The sequence below is a fragment of the Gavialis gangeticus genome, unplaced genomic scaffold, assembly GCF_001723915.1.
Source record: "Gavialis gangeticus isolate Ggan-Ray unplaced genomic scaffold, GavGan_comp1, whole genome shotgun sequence".
Lineage (NCBI taxonomy): Eukaryota > Metazoa > Chordata > Crocodylia > Gavialidae > Gavialis > Gavialis gangeticus.
The window spans coordinates 36,040,818-36,050,994 of NW_017728993.1; the positions used below are offsets into that span (position 1 = coordinate 36,040,818).

General features: G+C 44.4%; 1 protein-coding gene across 2 annotated transcripts in view; it reads right to left on the minus strand.

Moving 5' to 3' along the window:
- Positions 1-10,177, minus strand: part of COL24A1 (collagen type XXIV alpha 1 chain) — a 301,453-nt gene that overhangs the window by 218,018 nt on the left and 73,258 nt on the right. The gene's annotated exons all lie outside the window — the stretch shown is intronic.

The following is a 10,177-nucleotide window of genomic DNA, read 5'->3' on the forward strand; positions in this document are numbered from 1 at the left end:
ATTTGTTACTATGAAGAGAGATGCTTGCTACAAAGAAAGCCATTCCTCTCCACTTTGTCTAGACTTGGTCTTGAAGAGGGAGAAAGGACAGAGGTCGAATTAATGGTTTCTTTCAGAGAGAGGTGGTATACATTATCTTGATGAAAAAATACCAGACAGTATATACTTAGTAAAAAAACATAAAGTAAGCTTCAGGCAAAATTACAGTTAAGCCAAATCAACACATCAAAATGTCCCTAAAAACAGCATTCAAAGGAGAGTATTTTCCCCTTGAATTCAAATAGTTCTTTTCAGTTAAATGGCACCCATGTGAAATAAACTTAGTCATTTACAACCACAGAAAAGTTGAATGTTTTTGCAGATATTTAAACATTTATTTGCTTAGTACCAACAACTTTCAATGTTGTATACAGTACAGAAAAATGAAGACAGGAATACTAATAGATATGCCTCTGTTTGCAACCAAATCTTTTCCTTTCCTAATAAAAACTCTGCATTTTACTTGTAGACAATTAGTTAACTGCTTTAATTAAAGTTATTTTTGATTTTGACTATCTGCAACCACTTGTGTATGATGGTTATTTTTACATGTATGCATGATTCAAGGCAAGTTAATCTACAGCCTCATGGTATTGTTTTGGGCTTCCGTTTCCTTTATGACCCTGTGGAACTTAAACTGATGTGCCATGGCAGCATGCATATATAATATGTCATCCCTCCTGAGATTAAACTGTCTGTACCATTCACATCAAAAAACCTCAAACGCCTACCCTCTCTTTGGAAAATCTGTTCCTTACTCTTTGACCATGAGAGATGCTCTTTGTCCCTGTTTGTCTCTACTGGTCAAGTTAACTATATATTTTTTATGTTGAAGACCCTTGGACTGCTACAAGTACAGTTGTGTCAGGAGGCACTGATGGTAAGTTTGCCTCACCAAATTTGGCCCTAGCTGCTTACAATATATGCCCATTATGAAAATATCATTATTTCTTCAACTCACCTGTGGCTACTTTTCTCTTTGTGCATGCACCCGTCTGGCCTTGTGGAGATGCTCTCTTGCCACTTTGGAGCATGCACCTGGTGCTGGCCACAGGGTGTGTTCCAGCGGCCTTGACGCTGGGTCATGTTCACCCCAAAGAAGGCCCCGATACTCACCTGCCATGGCTTGGTCTTGTCCTTCAGTGTTGGCGTTCCTTCTCATTGCTCCTTGCAGACCAGGTGCTGCCCTTAGTGGGTGTTCTCAGGGCCTCACCTCCCCTACACCCCAGCCACGCACCAACCCACAGGACAACCAGATGTTGGATCGCCAGATCGCCCTTCTGTTGTCTTCACCTGCTTTGTCTTCTCCTTGCTTGTCACCTGGCCTCCTTCCGTGTGACACAACCACAGGATGTCAGACTGGACCAGACAAAGCACCGGGTCTTCCTTCCCTACACTGCTACCTGCTGTGCTATTCTGGCTCCTCCTGGCCTGTGGAAGCTGCCCTTGGCTCCTCTCCCTTCTTCGGGACCCTGCAAAACTCAAAACAATTTAGGAAGAAAGAAAAAGGAAGAGTTGGGGTGTGGGGCCTCAGCCTGCCCCACTCACAGGTCTGGCATATGTGGCTCCAAAGTTCCTCGATGCCGTCCTCCTAGCCTGCCTGCCCTGCCAGGCCAGTGTGATGCCTTCTTCAATAAATCCTGGATCCCTCCACCAGGTCCCTGTGTGCAGCCCAGGGAGTAGCCTCCCCCTCTGGTCCCAGTGGTGCTGCTGCCGGCTCTATTTCTCTGCTGCCAGCTTTTAAATCAGCCAGGCGGTGATTTTCCCTGATGTCATCAGCCAGCGCCATTTCCAGACAGCAGTAAAAATGTCTGATGAACAATGTGGGTGGTTCATCTCAGCGTGACTCACCCAGCTCCGTTTTTCCTAAAAAAAGGTACTAGTGGAATCCGAGGCACGGTTGACCCACCCGGAAAACAAAGAGAAAAGCCCTGAAGGCAGGGCATATGTACCTTTTTTCTTAAAGCAGCACTTTACCATACAGTAGCAAAAAGGAACTTTGGGGGTTTGTAAAATACCTTCTTTTCCCAGCTGGATTCCTTCACAGCTATGCACACACAGTTATCCTTTAAAAGGAGTTTCCAAAATGAAAACAAGTTTGCAGCTCAGCAGAAATCTGGCAACAGGTTTATTGACATGGGCTGTGTGTAGATGAAATGAGGGGCATGTGTGCACAACACTTTAAAGCGGGTTAAATGCTTTTGTACTGCTTTTATGGTGTTGGTGTTTGCCTGTGTTGGCAGCGTATTGGAATTCCAGCCTCTGTAGCAAATTTGGCAGCATAAACCACCTTAAATGACTTGGGGTGCAGCAGACTAAAACTCTGCCTCTTTTCCCTGGAGCCTGCCTACGTGACTGAGCTGCACTGGGGCCTGGTGCTTCCCTCTGTGGCTGTGGTGCCCCCTGGGACTGCCCGAGCTGGGTGCCTGCAGGTGGCTGCCACCTGGAGGGGCCTGCCGCTGCTGCAGAGAGGAGCACCAGTCCCCTTCCCACCCCACCCCCAGTCCAGGGATCGCTCCACCCACCAGCAGCTCGCCCTCCCCTCCCTGCCACCAGAGAGGCAGGTAAGGGGGTGTGTGCACAACATTGAAGCATTTAAGGAGCACTACACATTGAAGCAATGTTTTTAAAAACCCACCGCTTCAATTTAGGGTTCCCATTTCATTTACACATGCCCATAGATATCTTGGTTAATGATACCAAAAGTTCAGTCATCTCAAACACTGCAAGGCTGGGGCTAAGGCCTATTAAAATAGAGTCATGATTTAATAATTACAGGTGTAACATAATTCAAGGGACTGGTATTCCTACATGATTGATTCAGACTAAAGGTTTTTGAAATGTAGTTTTAGTTAGAATCTGATCTACATATCATGGAAACAAAAAGTAAAATCTTCAATGCTCAAGTGAATGCAATCATGTGTGGAGTCTCTAACCCTCACAAAGAGAGAATTCTTGTGGAAGGACGAAAGTCAGATTTAGTTCCGCACCCCCAACTGATTGTCCCTTAGTGGAGAACAAATTACAACCGGCTCATATCTAAGTAACTTTTGTTCAAAAGTAGAAACTGACACTACAGCAAAGCAATGCATGCTTTAGGATTCAAAAGACACCAAAGTTCTTCTGGTGACAGTTGCTGGAAAGAAACAGGCTACCAGATGAAATTTGGATCTGATCTGGATAAGAACTAACCACACAAAGCTGAATTTTCTCCACCTAAGGACTATAAATTCTAGTCAGACCTTTAAATTGTGTTAATTTACTTAAATTCCAAATATCTGTATGTGGCCTTTGAGCAGCGGTGCATGGCAGAGGTAGCAAGGAAGCACAAGGCCAGGAAAATAAGGACCTCTTGTGTCCAGTCCTCATCACTCTTCTGCCCCTGCTGCAGCAGGTTATTCAGGGCAAAGATTGTGCTTATAAGTCACCTGCTTACCCACATAGCCTAGCCTCCACCCCCCTCCTCTTTTTCTCCCTTTCTCTTTTCTCCCTCCCTTTTTCTTTCCCACTTCCTTTCTCTTTTCTTCCCCCCCTGGATGTGGTCATCTTTACTTGTGTAGGGTGAACAACAACATGCCAAAGTTCTGTAGGTAAATGAGATATATTTCCATACAAGTTTTAGAACTAATTCTCTAGTATCTCTCTCTTCTGTTTACAGAAAAAATAAATATATGGTTTTGGCCAGTGCAAAAAACCACTGGCTGTACTACATACAAAAGGCAATTACAAATGTTTGTGACAAAGAAAGAAAAGAATGCTTTAAAATTCAATATTGGATTTTGCATTTTGCTCTGGTACGCTCTCTTTCTTGAATTCTGTTGCCAATAAAGCATTAATATGATTAACATGATATAATTTATATTTTCTGCTTAATCACTTGTCAACACGAATGAATAAGTATTTCTGCTGAAAGCTTTATAGTTCTCCTTTATTTTTTCCATTTTCTCCATGATGGAATATCTACAATCTCTGTCCTAGTTCCTAATCTCTAAATTGTATTTCTCCAGTTTAAACATGGATATCACTTCTGTGAAGATAATACATAGTTGTACTTCTCCCTGAACAAAGTGAGCTTCTGTCTAAAGAAGCTAAACTGAGCTTTTGCCTCTTGCTTACTTGGTCATCTGAAATGACAAATCTTGGCTACAGCAAAACAATCCACTACAAAATGACTTAAAATGAAATCTTCTTTCTGCATAAATTCTATCCCACAACATCCAGTCAGAAACAATTTTGTAATCCCTCCAAGCCTTGATGAGATGAGGAAAGCCATCAATGACAAGGCATCTGAAGCTGACGGAATCCCTGCTGAAATCTTCAAGTTTGGGGGAGAGGAGCTCACATCACAGCTCCATGCCATTCAGTTCTTAAGGAACTGAAATGATGAGGAAATCCCAGATGACCTCAGGGACACCATGATCATAACAATCTTCAAGAAAGGAGACAAGTCCAACTGTAGAAATTACAGAGAGATTGCCTTGCTGTCCACCACAGGAAAGATCACTGTGAGAATCCTCCTGAACTGTCTCTTTACATTTGCTGAAGAGCTCCTCCCAGAATCTCAGTGTAGTTAGTTTTAGGGCATCAAGAGACACAACTGACATGATCTTCACTGCTTGCCAGGTGCAGGAAAAATGCCAGGAACAACTTAAACCTCTCTACATGACCATCTTTGACCTTAAGAAAGCCTTTGCTCTGTCAACCGAGAAGTGCTGTGGAGGATCCTTCTCAAGTATGTGTGCCCACCAAAATTCATTACCATGCTTTACTTGCTTCATAATGGTATGCAAACAGTGATTCTCAATGATGGCTCTATTGCAGATCTCTTTGAGGTTAAGATGGGAGTTAAGCAAGCTGTGTCATCATTCCAACCCTTTTTTTTGATATTCCTTACCACGATGCTACATCTGACCACCAACAAGCTTCCAGTCATATAGTAGAGCTAACCTACTGAATGGATGGTAAGCTGTTTAATTTCAGTCAACTCCAAGCCAAAACCAAGACCACCTCTATCTCAATCATTGAGCTCCAGTATGCTGATGATGCTGTAGTCTGTGCTTGCTTGGAAGCACACCTTCAGGCAATCATCGACATCTTTACAGAGGCATACAAGAAAATGGGACTGACACTTAACTTTCAGAAGACTAAGGTCTTCTCTGTCAACAATCTCTTAATGAATAGTCCTCAGCTCCAGTAATTCAGATTTACAATGAGACTCTGGAGAATGATGAGGATTTCTCATACTTCAGAAGCCATCTCTTGCAGAAGGCTGACATCAGTGAAGAAACACAATATTGCCTCAAATGTGCAAGTGCAGCTTTCAGACACCTGAGAAACAGGTGTTTGAAGATCATGACATCAGATCTGAAACCAAGTTCATGGTTTATCAAGCAGTCATGATCCCCACCTTACTGTACAGAGCCAAGACATGGACAACATACAGGAAACTTGGTGTCAAGTCACTGGAGAAATATCACCAACATTGCCTGCAGAAGATCCTTGGAGTCCAGTGTGGATAGATGCACCCATATTAGTGTCCTCTGACATCAACTTTGCTGGGCTGGCCATGACGATTTCCAACTCCAGACTCCCAATGCCAGTTTTATTCTCCCAGCTCAGTTAAGGTATATGCTCAAGAGGAGGGTAGAAAAAACACTTGAAGGACACCCTCAAAGCCAACTTTAAAAAATGCAACATCAATATCAACTCATGGGATACTATTGCCAGGGATGCTTCAAATGGAGGAAGAGCCAGTTGCAAGGAGCTACTTTGAAACCTTACAGCGACAACAAGTGACGGAAAAACAGGAGCAGCAGAAACAGTGTGTTGTAGACTGAACCAAAGACCCAGAGCCACCCACACTGCGTGGAAACATGTGCCCAAGCTGCAGCAGAGTCTGATCCTGGATAAGCTTTGTCAGCCATCTTTGGACTCACAGATAAAGCAGTCATGGAAGACAAACATCCTCATCTGCGAGGGACTTCTCATGATGATGATGTTTTTTAGTCCATTTTCATTTACAAGAATTGACCATTGCTCTAAAGAAAAAATTCCAGAGCTATCTAATACCTCAAATATTTGCTTTCTACATCTCTCTTTTCTCTCACCATCTCCGGAAACTGAAAGAGTCCATTGCTATTTTGAGGAGTCCCTGCGGAACTACTTATTTGTACCTTAATCACTTCCCTTCATGCTCATCTTCTTTTTCCTAAATATCCTGGGTACAGAATGCTATAGTTAGACTACACTTTCGAAGCAGCTGGGTTGTATGCATCAGTTGATGTCATATCTATTACAAAATCTAACTAAAAACTTTGTTTATCAAAAAAATTAAACATGAATTCATTCCACCCATCTTCTCTAGCTTTATGTCCGGCTCCTTTGTAAGCTATTTGCTCTGCTCTTTCAGTACTGGCATCCTTTCTGCTCCCTTCTCAGAATTCTCTATTGTTTGTCTCATGTTCTCCAATGTAAACAGACTGCTAAGAGTTGAATGTATTTTTAAATGCAGTATATAAGGGTCTTTTACTTTTTAGACTGCTCTGACATTTCTGCTACTGAAAATATAATAATATCAATATTAGGTACCATCCAAAGGCTGAACTTCTTTCAGTTGGTTTCTGGGCAGGAGTTTTAGTTGTTCTGGCACAGGTGTCTGAGAAATGTTCAGTTCTGTGGTGCTGACAGTCTGAGCCCCAACACTAATATTGAATGAATGAGCACATGATTTAATGAGCACATTATGCAAATGAAAAAGAGTTAAGAGTTGTAACCAAAAGCTGTGGAAGGATGACGTTATACTCTGCACTTAGACCATGGGTGTCAAACTCATCTGGTCCTGTGGGCCAGATGAGTGGTGCAGGGTCAAGTACATTGGCTGGATGAATGGTGTGGAGCTGGAACCCATGGGCTGAATAGGGCCCTCAGACCCCCTTTCCCCTCCTTCCAGTTTAGATCCCAACAAGAAGAGGCCTGGCACCATAGGTGCCTGACTGTTGCCACAAGAACTAGCCATTAGAGGTGCACCAATACTTCAGTCTGATATCAGATCGGTACCAATATAAAGAAAACTGGCTGTATCAGATATCAGCCTGATGGGGCCAATAATTTGGCTGCCAAATACCCATAGTGCGCACACATGCGGTGCAGCACTCAGGCAGCGAGGAGCACAGCTGGCAGCATGGAGAGCTGCCTCCAGCTGGTAAGTCCAATGTAGTGGAAGGGGATGGGGAAAGGAAGGGACATGGGGTGTGTATGTGTGTGTGTGGGGGAGATCAATGCCCCCCATGGTGAGGGAGGGGGCAGGGGCAAAGGCATTGATCTGCCCCCCCCATGCCCTTTCCCTTCCCTTCCCCCTCCCCTTCCACCATATTGGACTTACCAGCTGGATGCAGCTGTATCAGAAATTGGATCGGTATTGGCCAATATGCCTCCTTAAATATCGACTATTGGTCCCCAAAATCTTTATCTGTGTACCCCTACTAGCCATGGCACCAGGGTACTTTCCTTGGTATTACTGGAGCTCCAGCACTACTGTAAATTTCTGTGCTGCAGCCTGGGTCAGCTCTGTAAGGTTTAGGCAGGCTTCTGCCCTGCAGCCCTTGTTAAATGCACTGACTCAAGTTACTACCAGTCAAGGCCATATGATCCCTAGCTTCTTCCCTCTGACTGCTTCCAGAGTTGCATTTATGCAACTCCTCCAGCACCTGAACTTTGCTGCACAACACACTGGTCTTCAGTCTCCGAGCAGCTCTTGTCCCAACAACTTCTCTGACTTCCCTGGTTCCTGACCTTGCCTTTGGTTTGCTCCTGGATTCTGGCCTTTGGATTTTCCATGCATACCTCTATAGTATCTCTTCTGTTTACAGAAAAAATAAATGTATGGTTTGTCCAGTGGAAAAAAAAACACTGTAATACATACAAAAGATTACGAATGTTGCCTGCAGACCAGTTTACTGTGTCCAGTTCTGGGAACTGCACTTCAAGAAGGATGTGGAGAAGCTTCAGAGAGTCCAGAGAAGAGCCACTTGTATGATTAGAGGCCTGAAGAGCAAGCTATATGAGGAAAGGCTAACAGATATGGGACTGTTCAGCCTAGGAAAGAGAAGACTTCGGGGGGATTTGGTGGCAGCTTACAAATATATCAGGGGTGAGCAATCAGGGGCTAAGTAAACAATTATTCACCAAAGTGCCCCAAGGGAAAACCAGGAGCAATGGTCAAACTCCTAGAAGAAGGTTTCAGACTGGATATAAGGAAACACTTCTTCATGCTTCATGTGTGCAGACTCTGGAATAGACACCCATCATGGGTGGTGCAGGCATCTACCCTGGAGATCTTCAAAAGGAAACTAGATGCACATTGTGCTGGGGTTATTTGACCCCAGCAGTCTTTGATGCCCAGAGCAGGGGGGCTGGACCCAGTGATCTCATGAGGTCTCCTTCCAGCCCTAAACTTCTGTGAATCTGTTTCCTAAGCCTGGCTTGGCTTTGGACTCTTGGACTTTGCCCTGTGGATTATCCTTCAGACTTGGTAACTGGGTTTCTGATTCCCACGTTGTAGATTCATAGATTTATGGGGTCAGAAGGGACATATTAGATTACTGAGTCTGACCCCCTGCTCTGGGCAGGAAAGAGCACTGGGGTCAAGTAACCCCAGCCAGGTGCTTGTCTAATCTCCTTTTAAATGCCTCCAAGGTAGGGGAAAGCACCACTTCCCTTGGAAGCCCATTCCATATTTTGGCAACCCTCACTGTAAAATTTTTTTTCCTGATGTCCAATCTAAATCTGCTCTCCTTCAGTTTATGGCCATTGTTTCTAGTAACCCCAGGGGTGCCTTGGTAAACAGAGTATCCTGTATTCCAGGGGTGGGCAATTATTTTGGGTGGAGGGCCACTTAATGAGTCTCGGCAAGCCATCGAGGGCCGCATGACAGGCAGCCAGGGACAGATAAATATTAATTTTCTAAATTATTTAGGAGCCCCATGGGCTGGAAAGAATGGCCTGGTGGGCCACATCTGGCCTGTGGGCTGCATGCTGCTGCCCACCCTTGCCCTATTCCTTGCTGACCTCCCTCCCCCCAGTGAGATTGTAGCCGCAAGATCACCTCTCATCCTTCTCTTATGGAAGCTGAAGAGATTTGGACCCTGGCTTGGCCTTTTGGCTCCTGACTTCTGGCCCTTACCCCTGCAACCCCCATTTCATGCTTGGCTGTACCCACTAGGCAGGCTGACCTGGTGGACTGCAGCAGCTTCAGCTCTTGCTGGGGTGCTTGACTACAGCCACAGCAAGGTCCCCCTCCCCATCAAACTTATGGGCTGAATTGATCTGGCTTGTGGGCCACATATATGACACCCCGACTTAGAACATATGAAATCTGTGGCAAGTTAAGTGTCATTAAAGTTAAAATATGCTGTGAGCAGTCACACATTAAGGGTTAATACCATTTCTTCAGCTCTGACTTCCCACTGGAGGGCTGGTGAGCAGGGGCATGACTAGGAGCTGGGACACCTGGGCTATTTCCCAGCTCTGGGGAAGGTGAGCCTGAGAGCAGTACAGGACTGCCAATTGCTCCTTTTATCTCTGTGGAGCAGACTGCAGTTACCTTAATATGAGCTTGGTAGCACAGCCCAAAGTTAACCCTTGCTTGAAGTGGCACAATTTTGAGATGGTTAGAGGGCACTTAGCACAAGTTAATGAGATTTAATGCGTAGACCCTTGTGTTTTAAGTGCCCTTTACATGGTCTAAACGTAATGTGCAACTTCACCCTAAGATTCTTCTATTAAAATATCTTTGTGTTTCAGGCAAGTATACATTTACTTACCCTTACCAAGTTTTTCAGAGAAGAACATTTGAGAACATCCATAAAAATGCTTTAATTTATATTTTGCTATCACATTTTCAGTGAATTCAGTTCTCGGTGAAGTTCTGAATGAAGTCATGGGCCTAAAGCATTCTACTTTTCTGCCAAATGGACAGTGACAGTGCATGCACTACAGCCGTACTTAGATATGAGTCCCAAGTTCAAAGCAGGATTCAAACTGACCCTTTCTAAATAAGCCAACCAAAACTGAGCAAGACTCCAGCATATAACTCCTTCATATAGGCTGTACAGGCGCGATAGAGAAGGTAGGAAAGGGG